At 42.3% G+C, this 23194-nt stretch overlaps 1 long non-coding RNA gene across 1 annotated transcript; it reads left to right on the forward strand.

Moving 5' to 3' along the window:
* The first annotated feature begins 5324 nt into the window (after nt 1-5324).
* On the forward strand, nt 5325-20958 carry LOC308495629. Its single transcript, XR_013993020.1, has 3 exons — nt 5325-5408; nt 5836-6061; nt 18809-20958. It is a non-coding gene; the product is annotated as an uncharacterized lncRNA (long non-coding RNA).
* The last annotated feature ends 2236 nt before the right edge of the window (nt 20959-23194 follow it).

The following is a 23194-nucleotide window of genomic DNA, read 5'->3' on the forward strand; positions in this document are numbered from 1 at the left end:
TCCATCAAATGTCGGTAATAGGATCTGATACTTGGTGGACAACTTTCTTCATTTTGTCTATCTCCTAATCCATAGCCTCTTCCATAGATTTCACTGTCTAGGAAGGAGAAGATGAAACCTGGACCATCTGCTTTCCTCTTTAGAAATCTCTCTAATCCATCATCTTGCAATTGAAAAGTAGATTCTGTTTGACCCGGTTCTTTTCTGAAACACTGGTGCCAATCTTGTTCTTGGCATAGATCCTACATTCTCAGAAACACATTGAGATGCATAGTTGTACCTTTAGCTTCATATATAATTAATGGAATAAATATTTCATCCCATCCAAAGAAAACATTTCAAGAGTACAGCTGTTAAAATTCAGGAAGTAATTAATCAATCAGAAACAAGTAAAAGATTTGTTTGGGGCAGACAGCAGGAAGACCTACACCTGAACACCCGGCTCGCATTGTGGCCCGAGCCTCCCCACAACACGGGGCTGGATTCCAAGGTTCAGATCCTCAGAGACATAACCAACAGGAGTTGTGTTGCCCTTTGTGAAGGAGTCTTGGAATTCACAGGGAATGTCTTTCAACATATTCTGTTCATTAGGAGCCAGTCACTAATGTTGACCCATATTGTAGTGGTTTTATGCAATGAATATTTCAAAATTTAAGGACACATTTAAAAACCACCTTGATCTGTCCACTGGCCACAATTCTTTACGTTCCCCCCACATGGAAAATACACTCATCCCTACACAATACTCGCCACAAGTCTCAATTTAATGGCATCAGGCTCAGGTTCGAATCTAAGATTTTACCATCTTAGTCTGGTGCAAATGGGGATGAAGGGCCTGGGTTTTGGTTTCTAGGATAAAGCCCCTTGAGGACAATTCCTTTCAATATGAAAACATGAGAAAGGAAGAGACAAGTTATCTACCACCCACACACCCAACATTCTGCTCGACTGCTGAAGTTTCCCCTGCAGAAATAGAAAGTGGAAGGCACGTTAGTCCATAGCAATTCTGAAATACAGCCTGATGTGTGCTGTCCGTTCTTTGATTAGGACTTAGTCCTAATCATGCCAATGCTTCTCCATGGCCCTTTGCTGTCCCCTGTGAGCTCTTTGTTCTGTCCTTTTCATAAGAAATGACCTGTGCTTGCAGCTCATCCCTCAGCGTCATTCCTCCACCCAAATGTCTAAGACCTACAGGCCTCCTCTATTTTTCACTCTCTTGGTTTTTATTAGTCCAAGGTAACAAGGTGGTTTTTTGCTACTTGATTATCCTAAAAACTTGGAGTTGCGTGAGAGTTTATTGGGGTTCGTGCCATTAGAAAAGCCACCGTCATACATCGTTTTGAGATAAGCTCTTGGGCTTCCTGTAGCTGTTGTAGGACCATGCCTATAAAATTCTTTTCCTCGGAAGAGCCTTCCAGGAATTTAAGGCCCCACTTTAACTCTTTCGAAGTCTTGAGGAAGGCTTTACACTCTTATCCTCATCCGTAGATCATGTCTTCCTGGGAGCACCGCGAATTTGATCTTCACTCAGAAGCCATTTCTTCATTTTAGCATGATTTGACAACAGGGCATGTGGGAGAGGCTGTAAATGGGAAACACATTTGAACACAATAAGTCCTGGTTCCTTTACAGTTCACAGTCTTTCGTTAGCTCATGTATCTCATGGATTTTACTTGGTTACTTCACAGCAAGAGTCCCCTTTTATCCAGATTTCAGACTCATTTTCTTCACTAGCTGAGAAGTCTTTGTGGCCATCCTCTTTAGGGGCCCGCAAGCCCCCAATAACCGTCTCTTGGAGGCTCTTGTGGGTGTCGTTCTCATTCTTCTCCACATCCTTTCGGGTTCCACCTACCTCCTGGTGGAAAGGCACTCCTACAGGTTTTAGATTGCTTTTCTTTGTGGCCTCACACCATTTTGAATATCAGTATCAATGCAGTTGTTCATTGCTGCTCAAGAAACCAACTCAAAAGCTAGTGGCTCAAAACAGCATCTGTTTTGTTCACCAGTAATGCAGTTGAGTGAAGCTCAGTGAGACTAGCTCATTTCTGTTCCACCTGGCATCAGCTGCGTTGCCATGAAGCTGCGAATGAGAATCATCTAAAGGCTGTTACACTCACGTGTAGCAGTTGAAGCGGGGTTTTGGCCGGGACGCCCACTGGGGCCGTCTCAGCGCGAACATCTGTAGGAGGCCTCGCTGTGTGTCCTGGGCTTCTTCATCTGCACAACATGGTGGCTGGGTTTTCAGGGCGAGCTTCCCGAGAGAAAGTCAGATGGAAGCTGTATCACATTTTCTGCCGCAGGCATAGCATTCTCACAGCAGTTCTGCCCTATTCCATGCACTAGAATCCAGTTACATCCTAAGGCCAGCACATATTAAAAGGGAGGGAATTTCATGGAGAAATGTCAAGAATTTGTAGCCATGTTTTAAAAACACTACATCCATCCACTCACCTCATCTTACCAAATAAGCATTGTATCTACAGGAAAGCAGTTCTACCCAACTCAGTATCACTGAAATTCCAGCAGATTTGTTGTTATTATTGCTGTTTAGGATGTTCTTGTATATTGTGGAAAGAGAGGATTACAAGATAGCATTATCGAATTAAGACACTTTTTTGTTGTTGAAAAAATGTAGCGATCATCTCACTAAACATTCACAGTGTGAGATGTGATTTCTCCTTAACCTTGGGAATCATTTCTTCTTGAAAGCAATTCAAATTACCATGAAACATTTGTAGCTGACGGAGGCCTAACTATCTCAAGATGAGTTACTTGTAACTCCCTACAACTTTGTAAGAAATTACGGAGAGTTAAAATGGGGAACAGGTGAGAGACTATCAACTCAGAGGTGACTTACAGTCATTTTATAGAAGAAAAACATGAACCAATCATTCAGGAAATCGTAGAAAATCAAGTACAGATGTTGTGTGGCAAAGTCGATGACAATAAAGGATACATTTTTGAGTCTCCTGGTGCTTTTCTCTTTGTTCTTCATTCTGAGTAATTCAAGTTTCCACATTCTAAGACTCTACTACAGTATGGATGACATTTTATGGCAACTGAGTTTATTTCACAAGTTGATACTGGTTTGGGGTTAGACTATTCTCAGTCAACTTCCTTCGTAACCAAATCATACTATCTTACTCATTCAGAATGATGCTCTCAAAGCAAAACTGGAAACTGCATCTTGAGAATGTCTCCATCTGTGGGGTGGCCAGTTGGCTTAATGGTTAGAGCATCGTGCTGGTTCCAATCCTTGGTAACCAAGGTCGCTGGTTCGATTCCCACATGGACCAGTTAGCTACACCCTCCACAACTAGGTTGAAAACAATGGCTGGAGCTTGGAGCTGAGCCCCCAGTGGGCGGCCGGCCAGTTGGTTCAGTGGTTAGAGCGCAGTGCTCATAACACCAAGGTTGCCGGTTCGAATCCCGCATGGGTCAGTGAGCTGTACCCTCCATAACTAGTAGATTGAAGAGAACAATTTGACTTGGAGCTGAGCTGCGCATCCCACAACTAGATTGGAAACTGTTACTTGACAGGGAGCTGATGGGTTCTGGCAAAAACAGTGTTCCCCAATTATAAAAAATAAATTTGTTTTAAAAAGTTTTTTTAAAAAAAGATATCTATACCTTGTTGAAGAAAATCAATCTTAAACAGGAGTTATTATCTATGAAAGGAGTACAAATATCATGTGAAAAAGTAGAGAATAAAAAGAGTGGAGATAAAAATTATTAAACCTCAAAATTCATATAGTCACGAATGTGGTAAAAAAGAGTGAAGCAGAACACAGTAAATTCTGGGATATTGAAGACTGAGCAAGACAGGATGTAGTAGAAAAAGCTTTTTAAATCTATTTTTACAGGTTAATTCATTGATTTTTAACACGCCTTAATTCATTTTGCTGCAAATTACGTTTTCGATATGCATAGTGTATGTGATTCTTCTACTCCCCTTAACGGCAGTTGTTTTTATTTTATTTTTTTTAGATTTCTGGAACTAAGGTGGTATCTGCTTCTCCTTTTTAATATTTCAGTTCCCATCATTATTGTCACTCAGTTGATCTTTGAGATTTGTTCTTTCTGAAAAATCATTTGATTTTTAAGACCAATTGATATAAAACGAGACTATTAGGAAATAAAGAAAATAAAATGCACCATATTCTTAGATTATTAAGTCATATTGTTCAATTTTTAAAATTTAAAATTGATTCTCTTATTGGAATAGTTAGATGAGATGATTCAAAATATTTTCGTGATTCAGATCTATTTCATTCCGTATTGATGGTAAATATTTTAAACTTCAGCTTTTTTTTTTCATTTAAATTGCCCTCCAAATCATTGACTTAAAACTAAAGAATACAAATAGACTGTAATTATTCAGTTTATATTTATTTTTAAAATGTATCCTTTCTGTTGGCTTTAGGAACAAACAGCATCTCAAAAAAACGTACACCCGTTAAATGACCATGATGGCGCTTCCGTAAGTGACATGGACATACTAAGAATTAAATATCTGGAATCTGAACTCTCCAAAATGAAAACTTCTCATGAAATAGAATTGGAAGAATATGAACACCTCTACCTAGAGGAATTAAAACTTATCACATCATTGCAAAACAAACTAAACAAGTAAGTCCAAACAAAGTCAGAGAAAATCAATCGAGCTCATTAATTTGCCTCTAAAGTATAATTTTTATCCAGGCAGATTCCCGAGATTGATAGGAAATGAAAGCTTACTAAATAGTATAATTTTGGAAAATGATGTTAGTGAATAAATTACTTTTAAAATGTTAGTTAGTTCAGGACATTTGCATCTCTCCCCATTTTTGGTTTTACATGATTGTATTTTTCCTCCCGCGGTTTTCATAGAGTTAATCTGATCTACCAGTCTTTAAGCAAAGTGTTTTTGAAGCTTTATGATTTAGACAACGCTATTTTTTATAAAATTTCTTGTCAGAATTCCCCTAAATAGTTTTTAATGAGGTAACTATTTATTATAAGATAACAACTTAAACCCAAAGGGTTAAGTACTCTGCATGTTCTGGCACTTGGTACATGTACTGTCTCCATTGTGCTCTGTGTTATTATCTCTGGAGGTCGCTTTCAGACAAGCTCTTCTTTCTAGTCTTTCTGATGTCCACAAAGGCATACATGTGAAATATAGCAGAGGGTTAACAACGTAGGGGTGAGGGTAGTATAACCCAAGAAGTGGCTAAAAAGATAAGGTGGTGAGCCTGAGGGGGTGTGTGGAAGACAGAAAGGGCAGAGCCCACGCCCAGCGCCTTGGTCACAGTGTTATATTATAAGCTACATGCCTGCGGAGCGGTTTCAGTTCAGTAGGGTCACCCACCAGGCTCCCTCCTTCTCCCCCAGAGGCTGTTGTTCTACATGACACTTCAGTCCTCAGGGTAATGAGGGCGCTACCCAAGGGCGGTGACTGCAAAGGCTTGAAAATATCTTGGTGGGATTTTTAAAAAATTCTAAACTCGTTTGCTATGTACGTCTCATGGCAATCCTCAAGAATCTTATTGGTTCAGCCATTGCAGAAGGCAGCAAGTATTATCTGTGAAGCCGTGGATGTCACTGATAGCCCGTTTCCTCCCCTCCCTACTTTGAATTTCTTCTTAGTCTGGCGTCCCCATAGAAACATATGTGCTTGTTTAGGATAATTTGAAACCTATCCTTGTGCATGCTAGGTCTGCCCTGACGCATTTTCAATGTTAAAATGCTGTTTAATGGGAAATTTCTTTTACTATTTATTATGGCAGCTTGAAAAAAATGCAAGTCATTCAGGAAAAATAAAATTCAAAGCTTTGTGTTTTACAATCTTCACAGTGCTAATGAAAGACTGGCAGAGGCTAGAACCGATCTTCAGGCAAAGGAACAGCCCAAGGAGTTTCTCAGCACTGCTCTTAGGAGGGGAGTCCTTGAGCCACCATGTGTTGGAAGTTTGAATACTGAGTTACTCCTCAGTGGAAATCCTGCTCCAAGAGAAAATTTGGTGATTCCTAAGTCAACCGCACGGGCTTCAAATGACATCATGGGGTATTACTGTCCCAAGGTTAGTTATATTAGCTTCTTTCCCTTGCATTTCAGATTTCTTTCTTTTTTATTTCTTTGATATAATATTGTTTTGTTTTGTCTTATATATTCATTAGGGTGATATTGGTTAGTGAAATCATATGGGTTTCAAGTGTACATTTCCATAATACATCATGTATATATTTCACTGTGTGTTCACCATCCCGAGTCAGTTCTCCTTCCATCGCCATGTATTTGATCCCCTTTTCCCTCTTCTACCTCTCTCTCTCCCCCCTCACCCACTAAGTGTTGTCTGTGTCTATGAGTTTTTGTTTCTTTGTTTGTCGTTGATGAAATTTTGAGTTGTTTCATTGACTAATGCACACGAAGTAAAAGGCATAATATGTGTGCTAATATGCATAGAAAGGAGATAGAAATTTTACAATCTTTTTTTAAGTCCCTAGAGCTCTCATGTGTTAAGAGTTATTTATTATTATTTAATAAATGTAACTAAAGTGATACATTTAAAATGCTTGAAAATTTGCCTTTAAATTTTATTACAGATGTTAAATATCATTGCCTAATAACCAATGGTATGCTTTGAGATGCTTTGGCTTCTTAATTGGTTTTAGTTGGAGATGATTCATAAAAATTTTAAAGTTTTGTGCATCCCAGTTTTTCTTCCCCTAAGTGTAAGTGAATGATGGCCGGCCAAACACCGAACCACAAATGGATGTTTATTATTAAATGAAACAGATATAATCCTTTTTATTAATTCAGCAAACTTATAATACTGCAGAAAGATTAGTCTCTGTTTTTATGGTTAATCTTATCTTCTAACAAGAGAGTATATCCTTAATTTTTATTTTATTCATAGCACTATCTATTTCAGTGTTTTAAAATGAGTTGCTTCACAGTTGTACATATTCTAAATAGGGACATTAAGCAAATAATTGAATTTTTAAAATGAAGTTCACTTATGTCTATATGTCTTGACAGCATTTGGGTAATTGATGAGTAAGGTGGCAGTGCTAGGGAGTCTTTAAATCACAACTCGTTTTCTTCGTGTGACGTGGTTGTTAAAAATACTCATTCTTGAGTTCTTGACCAGCAGGAGTTCTGTTCGGTTCTGTTTCATAATTTCCATCTCTTTGATAAAGTTCTCCTCCGGGTCATTAATTTTACTCCTGAACTCATTGAACTGCCTGTGAGTGTTGTTATATCTCAGTGACATTCTTCATGCTGTGACTTTGTTTTGTTTTACCCTCCAAAATGTTTGTTACATTTAAGCAACATGGAGAATACAGGAAGGAAAGCACAAATCATCTGCTCGGGAGAAAAAACCGAGAGTGGTTAGATGGGTGTGTGGGAGGGGGTTGGGGATAAGGGGAAAGGTGAAGGGATTTGGAAGCAGCTGGTAACCACAAGATGGCCTCAGGGTTTTTCTTTTGAAAATTAATTTGGGGAAGGTATTCTATAATGTTGTAAAGATTTTGTTGGGTATCCGATGGACATGCGTCCTATTTGGGAGACCACCTCAGGGATACTGTGGATACCTGATCATGGCATTGTACATCAGAAGCTAAACATTAATGAATGCCAACTATAATTTTATATATATAATGTGATGGTTCAGTGTGAGGTCGGAGGGATAGTGAATGGGGGCAGGGGGGTTCACAGTATGAGGGATATAAATGATGAACGTCTAAGTATTACCTTGTTTTGTACACCTGAAACTAATAAATAAATTAATTAATTAAAAAAAAAAAGAAATAAAAAATATTCCAATCCAAAAAAAAAAAAAAAAAAAAAAAAACAAATCATCTGCTCGGAACAATTGGTCTAATTTATATGCAGCATACAATATAGAAAATTAGTTTAAACCGGTTAGTAGAGGTCAAATTGAGGAGGGCTTTAAGTGAGTTTGATTTTTTTTTCTCTAGGCAGCAGTAGGCATAAAAAGGATAATGAAATAATAATTCTTTCATGGGGGAGTATATAATATGTGGCAGAGAGTCTGTTATCTCCTTTGTATTTGAAAAATTAAGTGAAGTATAATGTATGTCGTTAGTTTCAGGTGAACAAGCTTTTCCTGGTTCGTGCTACTCTTTGGCCCTAGAAGTAAATACTGTAAGTCTTTTGACTATTGACATATAGTATTTTATATAATATAGTATATAATATACTCAGCTTCTTGCTGGGGCTACAGCTGAAAATAGTTCAGCCCTGTTTCTCTTTGGCCATGACTCGACTGTGTTGAACTGGGTTATTTTAAGCTGAGGGCCAGATTGCTGATTGACAGGTGTTATATATGTGCCTGAAAGTCATCAAGAAGTGCTATTTTTTTTGGTTTGTTTGTTTCACTGTGCAGAAACTAGTTCTGGGTGTCTTCTTTTTTTTCAGTGAATGAGTATTATTATTTTTAACTCTTTTTTATTATTAGTTTCAGGTGTACAAAACAATGTAATAGTTACACATTTATAATTTGTATGCCTCACATAATGATGACCCCTCTCCACTCATCAACGACCCCTCTGACATCACATACAGCCATTACATTTCTACTGCCTCTATCCCTCAGGCTGTACTCTACTTCTTGTAAACATATATATACATACATGTATATGTGTGTGTGTGTATAACAATTGTAGTTAACATTAACATTCATTATTGTTCAGCTTCAGCTTCCGGTGTACAGTGCAGTTGTCAGGCATCTACATCATCTCTGAGGTGCTCTCCCTAATGAGACAAGTGTAATCAGATACCCTACAAAATCTTTACATTATTGATTACATTCACCAAATTGACTTTCGTATCCCCATGGCAATCTTGGGGTTATCGATTGTGCTTTGTAATCCCCTCACCTTCCCCCTTATTCCCACCCCCCTCCCATCTAGCAACCTTCAGTTTTTCCTCTGTCTCTGAGACTGTTTCTGATTAGTTCACTCATTTATTGTTTTCTTTAGATTCCACATATAAGTGAGATCATAAGGTATTTGTCTTTCTCTGTCTGACTTATTTCACTTAACGTAATGTTCTCTAGGTCCATCCATATTGTTGCAAATGGTAAGATTTCCTTCTTCTTTATGGCTGCGTAATACTCCATTGTATAAATGCACCACAGTTTCTTAATCCAGTCCTCTACCGATGGGCATTTTGATTGTTTCCATGTCTTGGCTATTGTGTATAGAGCTGCAATAAACATAGGGGTGCATACATTTTTTTGAATTAGAGTTTTGGATTTCTCCGGATCCATGCCTAGGAGTGGAATTGCTGGGTCATAAGGTAGTTCCAGTCTCAGATTTTTGAGATACCTCCATACTGTTTTCCATAGTGGTTGCACCAATCTGCAATCCCACCAACAGTGCACAAGGGTTCCCTTTTCTCCACATCCTCGCCAGCGCTTGTTGTTTGTTGATCTGTTGACGATAACCATTTTGACTGGGGTGAGGTGGTATCTCATTGTGGTTTTTATTTGCATTTCTCTGATGGTTATTGAGGTTGAGCCTTTCTTCATATGTCTGTTTGCCATCTGTATGTCCTCTTTAGAAAAATGTCTCCTCATGTCCTCTGCCCATTTTTTAATTGGGTTGATTGTTTTTTGGAGCTGAGTTGCGTGAGTTTTTTAATAAAGTTTGGATATATCAATGGCAGATATCTTCTCCCATTCAGTAGGACCCTTTTTTGTTTTAATGATGGTTTCTTTACTGTGAAAAAAATGTTTAGTTTGATGTAATCCCATATGTTTATTTTTTCTGTTACTTCCCTTGCCCAAGGGGATGTATCAGTAAAAATCTTACTCCGGGTAATATATGTAAAGTTGCTTCCTATATTGTCTTCTAGGAGTTTTATGGTATCAGATGTTACATTTAAGTTTTTGACCCATTTTCAATTTATTCTTGTATATGGTGTAAGGAGGTGGTCCAGCTTCATCTTTTTGCATGTGTCTGTCCAGGTTTCCCAGCACCATTTATTGAAAAGACTGTCTTTACCTCACCGTAAATTCTTGCTTCCATTGTCGTAGATTAAATGGCCATATAGGCGTGGATTTATTTTTGTTCCGCTTGTGTGTTCACTGTTAACTTGTCTTCTGAGTCGCTGATTCGATTCTCTGACTCATCTAACCCACTGGTAATTCCTTCAAGCGTGTGCTTTATTTCACTTGTTGTATTCTTTAGTTCTAACTGGTTGTTCATTATGATTTCTCTATCCTTCTTTATGTCGTCACTAAGCTCTTTAAACATTCTTATCGTCAGTGTTCTGAACTCTGTCTCTGATAGATTGGTTACCTCTATTTCATTTGGTTCCAATTCTGGAGGTTTCTTCTGTTCTTTTATTTGGGACATGTTTCTTTGTTTCCCCATTCTGGTTGACTCTCCATGTTTGCTTCGATGTATTAGGTAGATCCCCTAGGATTCTCGGTCTTTGCTGGGTTATCTTATGTAGTGTGTGTCCTTTATATCTGACTTGCACCACTTCCCTATTCTCCTGTGCGTGTGCTCCAAAGGTGACCCTGGTGTTGTGTATATTGTCCTGTGTAAAGTTGAACTTTCATTGCTTTTGGCTGGTCAGTAGGTGGGGTTGATCCTAGGCTGCCTAGTTGTGAGACTTAGCTCTGCCCTCGGTGGATGATCTGCTGCGTGAGGGTTGACCACTCCAATTAGACTTGGCCTCTATGGGCTCTTGTGCCTGTAGAGAATTCCCTCTGGGTGTGTCACTTGTAGGTCAAACCCAATAATACTCTGGTTGGGTCTGGAGTTGGTGTCAGGAGGTGTTGAATCTTGTGACTCTTGGGCTGGGCCCTGGTGTAGGGCAATTTCAGAACAAAGCCAATCACCAAGCACAACAGCAACAACAAAGTCAAAACCAAATACACTCACGTGTGAAAACAACCAGTAACCCACACTCAACACAGGCAAAAATATCAAAGATACAAAAACAAAACAAAACAAAAAACGCAGCGCCAGTCTTGGCTTAAGCCCACCAAGTAATCTCCAGGCCGTCCTCTGCTGTACCAGAGAGTCCTCTGTGTATTGTTCAGGCAGAGCCGGTCACCTGGTGCCCAGAGTGACCCTGGGACGGCAGATGTAGATGAGTGGGGCTATCGGGTCTGGATGGTAGTTTCTACAAAGTCAGTGCAGTTTCTGCTCTTGCCTGCACATATGCGCACTGAGAGTAACACAACCAGCCCTGTGCCCAGGTCTCCTGAGTCTTAGGTCACTCCTTCCGTGTGTGTGTGTGTGCGTGCGTGCATGTGTGCGTGTGTGGTGGGAGATTTCTGAGCTGCTGAACGCCCAGAGCTGCGACTGCTGCCTACTGCTAACCCCTGGGCATGTCTCCACAGTTGTAATTGCCCTGCCCTGGGCAGGTCAGAGAAGGTGGGGACTGGGGATGGAGGAGTCTTCTCTCTCTCAGCCCAGCAGTGTCACACACTTCCCAGCTTCTTCCCTGGGTTGCAGTAGCTACAAACCGGGTCCTCCCAGATCCTGAGCACTATGGGTCCTCTGTAATCTGACACTACTCCTCAGATCAGGGGCCAGCGTGAGTCTCTGGAAGGGTGGGGGTAGGATTGGGAGAGTCGGGGGAGGGGCCCAGGTATGGTGTTTACTTCCTTTGTCCTACCTAGGGCCCAGCTGGAGGTCTCAGCTGAGGTGACTGCCTCAAACTCTGATATGCTGCTCTCTGGGCAGGGAGATGAGCTGTGGGACACAGGGAAAGAGCCCACCTCCTGGCTCTTGTGGTCTCTGTTCTGTCCTGGGACCACCTGCACCTCCGCAGCCATGGATGCGGGCCACGTCTCCCTTCCCACTTCCCCTGCTCGCCCAGTTTGCCCACCTTCAAGTCATCCTCCTACAAGTCTCTTAGCTGTTCTGTGTGATGAGCAGAGAGCATGACTGCTGTTTTGAAATCTCGGTCACAGAGATCACAATCTTCCGTAACTTTGACTTGGTTTCTGGAGAAGTGTCATCTTCTCTCAGTGTTAACCATGTCACCTTGCTTCTTCATGCTGCTGAGTGGCTTGTTCCTCTACAGGCACATTTGAAGTAGTGAATACTTTCTTATGTAGGTACATTTCGATTTGAACAATTAAACAGGTATATAGTTAGAGGTCTTTCTTTTGTTTTCAGTAGATGGTACAAGAGTGTAGTTTCTGTTTTCTCCCACAGGTGCTCCTTGAGTATGGGGGATCCAGGGGCGGGGGCTTAGCTGTGGGTGTGGGAGTCCAAGCCTGGGTGACCAGGGAGATGGGTGTTGCAACTGCATCCAGGTCTCCAGGGTCTCTGGTCACCACCACCAAGCAGGTGGGGGAAGTGGGTGGTTGAGGGGAGCGTGTTCTTGAGCCCGCTGAGCTGCTACCTGGTTCCCTATGTCTACTGGTAGCACTGTGTGTGGTCGTGAGACTGGAGAATTGTTTCTGCTGCTGCTACTGGTCCCTGATGGTGCCAGCACTGCTGCATCTGGAGAGGGGTGGGGAGATGCTGCTGGTGCCCCACTTAGCCTCCCCTGGGCAGTGATGTGGGAGCTGCACCCCGTCCCCTCCACCACCACTGCCTTTGCTGGGGCTTCAGGCTCAGCCTTGTCCCCCTGGAACTGCAGCTGTGGGCTGTCCCTGTGCTTTCCTCCATCCTGCCTCCCTTTCACATCCAGTGCACCCTCCTTCCCTTTTACAGATGCGTGGTGTTTTAAGGAATCGTAGTGTGTTGAGCAGAAGATCCTTTCTTGGGCTATAGATGCCCGATGAGTTGTAGATATCGTGGAGATAGAAAGGGGTTGTCTCTCTTGACATGATGTTTACATCATTCCAAAGAATATCCATTTTGATCAATGCAGGGTGGTTTGTGGTTTTGATGGTGTTTTGTGGCCTCCTTTTTTTTTTTTCAGTTTTATTTTATTTTTACATCCCTCACAACGTGAACCCCCCTCCCCCCATCCACCACCACCCCGACCTCACACCGAGCCATCACATTATACACATAAATTTATAGTTGGCATTCATTAATGTCCAGTCTCTGGTGTACAATGCCATGACCAAGCATCCACCGCATCCCTGAGGTGGTCTCCCAAACAGGACACATGTCCATCGGACACCCAACAAAATCCCCAAACACTATTGAGTAAGTTCCCCAAAGTAATTCTCAAAAGACCCTGAGGCCATCCTGTGGTCACCAACCGCCCCCCAATCCCTTCACCCTTCCCCCCATCTCCAACCCCCTCCCACATCTAACAACTGTGGCCTTCTTAATGCAGAGAAACATAGCACAGGCCTGTGCTAAATGGGGCTCCAACCTTGTGTTTTCATTTAGCTTCCCCTTAATAAATCATAGGAGAACAAAGCCAAGGATTTTCGGACAGCCCTTCGGCTAAATGGAGTCCAAGTCCTTCAAAGTGGTGAACCTGGAGGAAGGACTGGGTACAAAAAGAAAGTGAATGGCCAACGCTTCTGTAAATTCTTAAGCATGATGCACAATTAAAATGTTCTCAGTGGTTTCACCACAGAAATCAGAAGATGAAAGAGTGTAAAGGCAGAAGCAATGAGAGAGAATATGCTTGTGGACATTTTTCCTTTAATTATTTTTTGGTAGGAAAGAGGTGTTTAGTTTTCAGTATTTCCTCATAAATTGGAAAATTGTTTATGTTAAAGTCAATGCCCTCATTCCAAGGCCAACGTTGTTCCCTTGTGAGGCGTTGGGTTGCCCAATCATGCAAGGCTGAATAAGAGATGGAAAAGCCCCACTCTGTCAAGATCCAGAGATAAGTGTCCCAAATCACTAGGGAACACTGGAAAGACTTCTGATGCAGTTGTGATGATGTGAGGTTGGACACAAGTGCACTAGATGGTAAAGAGAAATCTGTTTTGTGTTTCCAATTTCGCTATACTTAACCCCCACCATGAATAATACCTGTGTTGGTTTATATTGGTCAGCCAAATTTGATTCTGAGGAAAAGACAAGTCATTTTAAGGAAGAATTTCCTCAACTTGAGTTTGCTTTCTTTAACTCATGATTTTCTCCTTCAAGTTCCCTTTTCTGTGTTTAGAAATGTTTATGCTTTATAAATTGAGTGTGTTTGACTACTGCTAATAGGACTTGTGATGTTAATCTGTCTTTATTTTTAATAATGACTTTAAAGATAATACTTGAGTTAGAAAGCTACTATTTTGTTTCTCATGCTTTAACATTATTGAGCTACATGACAAAGTTTTGCATATTCATTTTCTTTGAGTTGTACTCAGAAATTGATGGAATTTTCCGGAATATGAGGTAGTAGCTGGCATAGCAGGCTAGCCTCAATAGGGAGACTTATCCCATTCCTGGCCCGCAGCTCCTTGGTTTGGTGACCTCAGGTGACCTATATAATCTCTGTGAGTCTTGGTTGCCTCTTATGCAAAATTAGGGACTTTCACTAAATCAGTGACTTTCAGACCTGAAAAATATTCTTTTTATCAAAGAATAGTACCGTTCTTTGAGAAAATTTTTTTTGTGTAATTACTGTGTTTACCCAAAAATAAGACCTAGCCGGACAATCAGCTCTAATGTGTCTTTTGGAACAAAAATTAATGTAAGATCCGGTCACATCACGTCACATCATATCATATGTCATACGCGGTCTTATATCATAGTAAAATAAGACCGGGTCTTAATTAATTTTTGTTCCAAAATGCATTAGAGCTGATTGTCTAGCTAGGTCTTATTTTCGGGGAAACACGGTATATAAAAACAGAGACCAAGGGTGGCCACATGCCTCAGTTGGTTAGAGTGCAAGTTCTTAACAACAAGGTTGTGGGTTCGATTCCCACATGAGCCAGTGAACTGCGCCCTCCACCGCTAGATTGAAAACAATGGCTTGAACTTGGAGATGAACCATGGTGGGCAGCCGGTTGGCCCAGTGGTTGGAGCACTGTGCTCATAACACCAAGGTTGACAGTTCCATTCCCACATAGACCCGTGAGAAGCAATGGGTTGAGCTTGGAATTGGGCTGCTGGTGGGGAGCCTGTTGGCTCAGTGGTTGGAGCGAGGTGCCCATAACACCAAGGTAACCGGTTCAAGTCCCACATTGGCCAGTGAGATGCACCATCCACAACTAGATTGAAAAAAAGAACAATTTGACATCCTGGAAAAGCAAACTGTTCCTCAGTAGTCCCCAATTAACACAAAACAAACCAAAGCAGAGACGTGTAGAGCTACCTAGCTAAAGGAGGGATGCAGACTCCTAAGCTGTGCTATCCTGTGGGTGTCCCCAGTGGAACCTGAGCTTTCTCCGAGACGTAGTCTAGTAAGAACTGCCAGTAATGAGAAAATCCTTCTAGTTGAAATCCTTTGAATTAAAGTTTGCTGATACATTTTTTTGTGTATAATTTTCTCACCTTTCTATATATTTGATAAATGGAAAAGTATAATAAGACTGCAGATATGTTGTCCTTATTAATGTTGGACTTCAAGCTACTTCCACCATCTGAACACACTCCTCACCTAGAAATAAACATACCGTGTTTCCCAAAAATAAGACATAGCTGGACCATCATCTCTAATGTGTCTTTTGGAGCAAAAATTAGTATAAGACCTGGTCTGATATTATTTTATATTACATAAGACCCATTCTTATATTATGTTAAAATAAGACCGGGTCTTATATTAATTTTTGCTCCAAAAGTCGCATTAGAGCTGATGGTCCAGCTACATCTTATTTTCAGGGAAACACGACAGAAAGTGCTGAAGTAAATATTTAAGAAAAGAGCTGTTTTGGGGGAAAATAATAACGCTACATTGGTAGTTCCTTAATTCAAGTCGTGTAAAAATGTGATTTACATTTTATATTGTTGATTAACAATAACTTAAAACTGTTTCATGAAAGTCCTCTCCCTTCCTATGGTATTTAGTTATTGATTTTACACGGCCTGTCTGGTGATGTTGTTGTCACATTATTCACGTTATAAGCCCTTTCTATCAAGCCATTCACAAAAAAAAGTGTTATGCAAATATTGGAAAACAAATTTGTCTTCCCCTGTCGGTGCCTGCCGACGAGAAGAAGAGTCCCTGAAGTGGGGAGTGAGGATTGAGAAAAAATAGAAGAGAGACAAAGATGGGATCGGGAGGGCAGGCAATTCTAAGTAGACTGCCGCAGTTCTAAGTAGACTGCTTCAGATCTAAGTAGAATGCCTCAGCTCAAGTTTATTTTTGCAGCTTATATACTCTGGGCATCAAAAAGTAACAGAACTGTCTGCCATCTAGTAGTTACAATAAAGGTAATACACAAGGGCCTGTTTTTTGGCCAGCTCCACACTTCCTGACCTTGTCTAGTTCTGTGTTCTCAAAGTAGCAAGTTTTGCCTTGCTGGGAGCACAAACCACTCAAGGAAGTCAAAGGTTCAACATTTCACAAAACAACACCTGCTAGCACTTTAGCACGGTTTCCCACATTCCCCCTAAATTTGTACAAGGATTGGCTGTCACATTGTTGTCACCATAGTGTCTATTAGTTTCTGGATATTATTTTAAGCACTACTTTGGACATTTTGTGAGAGGATAGCTTTCAGAAGAAAGGTTTCAGTAAGACCACTCTAGACTGGGACACTTGTAATATAGTTTGAAATACTCCCACACATTTCATAATTAAATAGACTATAACTACAGCTATTTTAGTGTTTCGAAAATTGGACCTGATTTCTAAGGAACAAAGTCACATTTAAAAATTATATATTATTTTTTGTTTCTAACTCTACAAAGTCATAAATGAGAAAGTAAATTTGAAAACTGGCTCTAGGTCATACTTTATTCAAGCAGCTTTTCGGAAATCTTTCTGTGCATACGAATACGGTAATGTTTCAGTCATAGACTGCAAAATCGTTTTGGTTATTGTTTCTGTCAGTAGAATTTTCACATGACGGCACAGTACCACTTTCATCATTTTATGTCTTTAAGGTTCTATGCTGAAAAATGAAGAGCCTAGAATACACCTTAAGATTACTTTTCTAGAAGTGCAAGAATGGAAAGCTCATTTTAAGGAAAAGTCCATTAAAGTAAAAACAAAGAACAAGAAACATTTATAAAGGACAATTTTTCTAAAAATTGCAAAGTAATGCATTCAGTGTAAAATATGACTTGACTTGTTTAAACTTCATTGTACCAATCAAATCAAACGTCACTCTTTTGAAATTATGTATCTTAGGTAGACCAATATCAATTGCACTGTTGGTCAGATTAATCTAAATAGCATCTCATATAGATGGTCTCTATTATGTACAATCAAAATAAGCAGTAATTTATGTTATTCATTTTTAAACTTTTTTGTATTTATATAAATCATACGTTAAGTCTATTCTCTAAAGGCATTATTTAAAGAGCACATTTCATAAGATATATCATTTCTACAATAAAGTCTCTTGTTTACCTTAAATGCTATAATAAGATTTGATTTATTTCAGTCGCTGCTGGAGTACCAGGAAAAAAAAACTAAAGAACTATACAAAGACGGTATGTTGCCAAAATGTATTAATTCAAGTTAGATATCATTGATTTCTGGAATAAAATGTAAATATTAAATGGCATCCCTTTCCATGTTCTGATAATAGATACTACATTAAATATTTTCTTGGCCTTAGCAAATAAAAAAGGTGAAAGCATAAACATTCATAGTAAAGACAAGGTCATATGAGTAATATCTCAAGAGTCTATGTATCTCTTTTTATTTCTGGCCTGTCCCCTTCCTTTCTTCTGCCATCCCTATGGAACTTTCCACCTGCACGTTGAAAACGGGGCTTCATCAACTTTTATGTTTTTGCCAGTGATATGAGGCCCAATAACCAGACTTATCTAGTGATACTTAAGCAATTACTGTTCATATATGGTGTTTCCCCGAAAATAAGACCTAACCGGAAAATAATACCTAATGTGTCTTTGGGAGCAAAAATGAATATAAGACCCGGTCTTATTTTTGGGGAAATACGGTACCTCCTAGAAGGGCCAAGCTACCATATTTCCCCGAAAATAAGACCAGGTCTTATATTAATTATAGCTCCAAAAGACGCATTAGGGCTTAATTTCTGGTTAGTCTTATTTTTGGAGGAAACACTGTAGCTGTCACCTGATGGGTGACATTTAAATCTCCAGTCATTTACTTTGTCATTAGTTTACCATGTACCCTCAGGAGAAACTCCACATTGCTTTGCATGGAATGAAAACACCCAAATCAATGTAGTTCTCACCAAACATCTCAGCCTATATCTTGCTACCAACCCTCGTTTGCCCCTTTGCTCTAGCATCTAGCTAAACCAGACTACTTCTCGTTCCGTAGTCTTCTCCCCCACACTAGTCTTCGCATCTGCGTCTTCCCTCTCTCTGGCATCCTCTGTCCTTGTCCTTCAGGCATCAACATCCATGTCACCTCCACCAGAGAGCAGACAATCAATACTGGGATGTCCCTTTTGTGGGTCCCACTTGCGTCCTGTTGTGCATTTGTATGGTATAGGGGCCTCTGAATGGAAATTGCCTGTTCATCTGTTCCTTCAGCTTATAGTAGATGATGGGTCAGGGCTGGACCGTGTCATCTTTGTCTTGTAACTTCAGTGCTTGTCGTACGACCTTGTTTATAAATGAATGAAGGATGAGACAACCAGAAGCTCTGATACTTGGCCACAATAGCAGTCAAGTCAGTGTGCAGCCGTGGGCAAACTGTATTGAATATGATCTCCTGTTGTGAGCTGTGGCCTCATCTAGAGGTTTTCTCATTCTTCTTAACACTTATACTTAGTTGTATTTTAAAGAACACAATTCTGTCTTTTTCTTTCCAGCTCCTGCTGAATTTGAATCTGAATGCAACCGAAAATTTCCTCCATCACCTATTAATGATCTACTTGAGAATATAAAACTAGAAATCGTCTACAATGTGAAAAAAAAGTATAAGCTCTAAAATATAAATAGTACAAGTGTATTTACTGGGCTGTTTAAACAACATGTTAATTGTATCCCAAAATATATGGCATGTGAAATCCTTATTACAGGAAAATATTTTTGTATCATATGTTGTGGGGACAGAGCCTGTGGGGACAAAACCCCAAAAAACAGTTTCCAGGCTCTCGGCCTCACATAGAAAGGTGCTGGCTCGGGTAGTAAATGGCCATAAACTGTGATCAGATGCCAGCAGCTGTGGCTAGTTGGCCGTCAGCTGTAACCCGTAAGCCATTGGCCACTAATATAACGGCTGTGGCTATGCTAGCAAAAAGGAATGGGGGCTAGCAAGAAGATGGTGGCTGGCAAGCGCGGACTGCTGTTAGGCAGATTATGTAGATCCTACTTCCTGTGTCTCCAGCCCAGCCGCCAGCGAGAATATATTGGTTTGACTCCCCTATCTATGGCTCCGTGGGTGTTCCTTTTTGGCCTTACCGTGTCCTGCGTTCTTGGGCGGGGAGCGGGAGCTGAGACCCTGCACGACAAATGGCGCAGCGAGCAGGGTCCACCGCGTGACACATGGCGTAGTCGGCAGGATACGGTGCTGGCCAAAGCTCTCCGAAGTGCAGTGGAGCAGTTTGTGCGTATGAAAGCTCAGTCTGAGGAAGACCAGGAGGAGCAGCTGCCGGAGAGCTCGATTTCCGTGGAGCGGTGGGAAGATGTGGATGGTTCCCCAACCAGCAGAGGCCGGAGAAAGCGGAGAAAGCGAAGGTTGTTGCGGCCCTGTGGGCTGGGAACTGCTTGCTGACGCAGCCTGGATGCGGGACTTGTCCCAGGAGGAAACGCTTGCTGAGTCCTCATTGTGAGATGAGGGTGAGGTCAAGGTCATCCCTCATCCCCAGGACAGCCCTGGCGAATGACTATGGACTATGAGGAATTGCCTTCTATCCCTGATTTAATGGACGCTTGACTGTTTGGGAACATACCATCATGTAGTGGGACTGGCGGATGTTTGCTTTTGTGTCTTGACTGGCCACCATTGATAATATGTAAGCACCTTGATGTGAGCCACTGTTGTTCCAGCACGGTACCCCGAGAGGCCCAGAGAGAGAGTGGCAGTGCCCTGAGAGCCCTGGCTGTGTCCAGGAAGTCTGGCTGTGCCCAGAGAGAGTGGCAGTGCCCTGAGGCCCTGGCTGTGTCCAGGAAGTCTGGCTGTGTCCAGGAAGTCTGGCTGTGTCCAGAGAGTGGCAGTGTCCTGAGAGGCCCTGGCTGAGTCCAGGAAGTCTGGCTGTGCCCAGAGAGAGTGGCAGTGCCCTGTGAGCCCTGGCTGTGTCCAGGAAGTCTGGCTGTGCCCAGAGAGAGTGGCAGTGCCCTGAGAGGCCCTGGCTGTGTCCAGGAAGTCTGGCTGTGCCCAGAGAGAGTGGCAGTGCCCTGAGAAAAGCTGGCTGTGCCCGGGGAAACAGGTGGTACCCTAAGAAGCCCAGGATGTCTGGCTGTGCCCAGAAGTACTGGGGTGGTGCCCTGAGAAACCCTGGCTGTGCCCGGGGAGACTGGTGGTACCTTAAGAAGCCCAGGAAGTCTGGCTGTGCCCAGAAGTACTGGTGGTGCCCTGAGAAACCCTGGCTGTGCTCAGAGAGCCTGGCTGTGTCCAGGATATTGCATTCACCTCCAGGCTCCTCGCACAGGGACCATCGCGGAAGACACTTGTCGCGTAGATTGTGAGGCGAGAACCTGTAGGGGTGGAGTGTGGGGACAAAACCCCAAAAAACAGTTTCCAGGCTCTCGGCCTCACATAGAAAGGTGCTGGCTCGGGTAGTAAATGGCCATAAACTGTGATCAGATGCCAGCAGCTGTGGCTAGTTGGCCATCAGCTGTAACCCGTAAGCCATTGGCCACTAATATAACGGCTGTGGCTATGCTAGCAAAAAGGAATAGGGGCTAGCAAGAAGATGGTGGCTGGCAAGCGCGGACTGCTGTTAGGCAGATTATGTAGATCCTACTTCCTGTGTCTCCAGCCCAGCCGCCAGCGAGAATATATTGGTTTGACTCCCCTATCTATGGCTCCGTGGGTGTTCCTTTTTGGCCTTACCGTGTCCTGCGTTCTTGGGCGGGGAGCGGGAGCTGAGACCCTGCACGACAAATGGCGCAGCGAGCAGGGTACCCCGCACGACAGAGCCCCAGAGAGCAGTTTCCAGGCTCTCGGCCTCACGTGGAGGGGTGCTGGCTCAGGTAGTAGATGGCCATCAACTGTGGTTGGATGGCCGTCAGCTGTGACTAGTTGGCCGTCAGCTGTAACCAGTGAGCCACTGGCCACTAATATAACTGCTGTGGCTACACTAACTGTCGGTGCCTGCCGACGAGACGAACAGTCCCTGAAGTGGGGAGTGAGGATTGAGAAAAAAGAAGAGAGACAAAGATGGGATCGGGAGGGCAGGCAATTCTAAGTAGACTGCCGCAGTTCTAAGTAGAATGCCTCAGCCCAAGTTTATTTTTGCAGCTTATATACTCTGGGCATCAAAAAGTAACAGAACTGTCTGCAATCTAGTAGTTACAATAAAGGTAATACACAAGGGCCTGTTTTTTGGCCAGCTCCACACTTCCTGACCTAGTCTGGTTCTGTGTTCTCAGAGTAGCAAGTTTTGCCTCGCTGGGAGCACAAACCACTCAAGGAAGTCAAAGGTTCAACATTTCACAAAACAACACCTGCTAGCACTTCAGCACGGTTTCCCACAGGTCCCCCTTTTTTATATAAAATTAACACAAGGGTTGCGCCTGGCTTAGGTGGTTGGTACAGATATGTCCATTTACCCGTCATAGGAGACCATCCCTCTAGCGAACGGTTCCTGTCTTAGGTTATGTACATTCTTACCAAATCCTTACCCATCTTTGGCTGCCGACCCATTGTAGGGGCTTTATACACGGGTGTCAGCGACACGGTGGACCTGGGCAGATAATCTCAACTCATGAACCTTTGTTTGGAGATCGATGAAGCCCTTGAGTATTACCTTTCTGAGCAACGGAGTAAACCACATGAATAGAGGAACACCAACAAAGATTATTACAAAAGGCAGTAGCAAATGGAACAGAGCTAGAAAGGAGGGGAATTCTCCTCTGAGGTCCGAGTACCAAGGACCTGAAATGTTAACAGGTACCATAACGAAAGAGGGTCGGTGGAGAACTACAGCTCTACTTTTGTCATTTGACCAATTGATGCTATTACTTAGGTTACACTGTATACAAGATACATTAAACTGGACCCTGTCAATATGGGTGATGTTAAAATTTCCAATCATAAGCACATATGGAGCCTTGACACAAGCAGTGGTATTGCCTTCTACCTTGCCTCGTCCCTCGTCCATACTCATAGTCACTGTATCCACTGCTCCCACTAGTTTCCAAATATGTCTTTGGGGCCGGGAGGTATACCATAATCCCACAACCACTCCAGTCTTAGTCCCGTGTTGGACATCAGCACCTGTGTCATGGCCTCCGGACCATCTATAACAGCTTGATTAAACCCAGGGACACTATATTCCCCGGGTTCTTTATAACATTGTCTCCAAAGGATGGATCTGCTATTTTTTCTGTTCTCCTCACTGCAAGGATCATGGGCTTGTGGTGGAGGTGGGTTTTTATCCCTGATGTTTTTCCATCCTGCTGGCTGATGGAATGTGACACTCTGTCCTAGGTTGTCTCCGTGAATTGTCTGGCTGCCCACACGGAAACATCCAGTAACGCTGACATTATCGCGAAGCATATGAGGAGTCCTATGCCCAAGCCGCTATGATTGAATCCAACAGCTTGTAGGACGGCAGGAGCGAATGGATGTCCTAACAGCCTAGTGTCATTTGTCCCACCAATGACTTCAGGCCCGTTCCACACAGTGGGGTGTAGCATGGGAGGGTCAGGAACATATGCCCAGTATGTCTCACCCTGAGGCATCTGCGCAACCAGCAGGATCTCGAAGACGCTCATCAGCAAGCCACACCAACCTCTCAGGCAGCCACCGCGCACCTCCATTGTCCTGTGAATAAACACAAACATGCCCTCGTCCCCAAATTAGGACTGGGTCTGGCCCATGCCACTGGTTAGTAACTGGATCCTGCCATCTCACTTGGGCATAATCTTGTTGAGTGTTAGGATGCCAGAAGCGATCTGCGGCAGATCTGCCACGCGCATCCAGGTTTAAAAAATTTAGAACAAAGAGTGTGATTAAGGATTGTATGTGGGGAGACAGGGTAGACTCTAACGCCGCTGCCACACATTCTTGACATAGAGTAGGGCTATTA

Source organism: Rhinolophus hipposideros (genome assembly GCF_964194185.1).
Source record: "Rhinolophus hipposideros genome assembly, contig: HAP1_SCAFFOLD_290, whole genome shotgun sequence".
Classification (NCBI taxonomy): Eukaryota; Metazoa; Chordata; class Mammalia; order Chiroptera; family Rhinolophidae; genus Rhinolophus; species Rhinolophus hipposideros.